Source organism: Penaeus monodon, chromosome 27 (genome assembly GCF_015228065.2).
Source record: "Penaeus monodon isolate SGIC_2016 chromosome 27, NSTDA_Pmon_1, whole genome shotgun sequence".
In the NCBI taxonomy this organism is placed as follows: Eukaryota; Metazoa; Arthropoda; class Malacostraca; order Decapoda; family Penaeidae; genus Penaeus; species Penaeus monodon.
In genome coordinates, this window is record NC_051412.1 from 24,749,084 (window position 1) to 24,750,198 (window position 1,115).

A 1,115-nucleotide genomic window follows, 5' to 3' on the forward strand; every position below is an offset into this window, starting at 1 on the left:
GTGCCGGAAGTAGAGAGGCTGGCGCTGTCTCGTATTTCCTCACGCCCTTCACAAGGCTTTTTCGCGTCTTTCAGCCTTTTATGTCCTGCGTCCATGTCACGCACATACCCACACGTGGCCTCTCCGCCACTGTGTTCCAGCCGTATCATCCGTCAACCTCAACGCCCCCTCCCCCTATTACCTCAACCCCTTCCCCCAGCCAGTTCTGAGCAGCATTCAAACTTCCGTATCGCCTCATTGATCGCGCTAATGATTTTACTCATCAGGTGTTTCGTAATGACGCGAAGCTTATTTCGGGTTCTTTAAAAAAGGAGGAACTGGCAATTCGTGGTGGCTATCCTGACGATAGACGCACAGAAGGCGAATGCATGACAGAATTAGCACAGGAGGAGGTAGAAAGAGCAACTCAGGGCGGAGTAGACGGGGGAGTAACTGGACACCGGCGCAGCAGGGCATGAGGACCAGTATTGCTGTCACAACCTGAGTCTACTGACGTCATCCCTTCGGCATTTTCCTCCCAAATTGAAAGTGTATTAAAAGAACATTTACGCCAATACTTCATGATGGAAGAAATACACCAGATATTGCTATGCATCTTTTAAAGGTAAATTAATGTAAATAAAAGAATGTAGTTTGTGAAATAGTAATAAGTAGAACAGGATACCCTGAGCAATGTTCAATAATCACGCAAGGTCTGTGCCCGCTCTGGCCGCGCCGTGACCTCGCAAACGCAGTGAAATTCCTCAAGTTTATTCAGTCGATAACCAAGGATCTGTCAACGCCCCCCCTCCCTCTCTCCCACGTTCCTTCATCCTAATTATAATACGCAATTTATTCACGAATGGAAGACATGACAAGAATGCGATACATCCCCAGTTTGGAGTGAGAGTCTACCTTAAATTGGTGTCGAGGTGACCTGACGAGGCTTAGTGAGTAGCGGCACTGTTCGGTGTCTCGGGCAGTGACAGGGACAGTGCCAGCGAGGGCATGGGGGAGGGGGGGGGTGCCGGGAGCAATGGGAATGCCGGCTGCAGAAGGTGGCTCTCACGGCCGGCATAAATGTGTTTATCTCGACAGGCGTGGCCTTGATAACTAATTGGAAGGTCAATGGCTTG

At 49.9% G+C, this 1,115-nt stretch overlaps 1 protein-coding gene across 1 annotated transcript in view; it reads left to right on the forward strand.

The window, feature by feature from the left end:
• Positions 1-1,115, forward strand: part of LOC119590713 (annulin-like) — a gene marked incomplete at its 5' end in the record, with an annotated part of 38,054 nt that overhangs the window by 14,494 nt on the left and 22,445 nt on the right.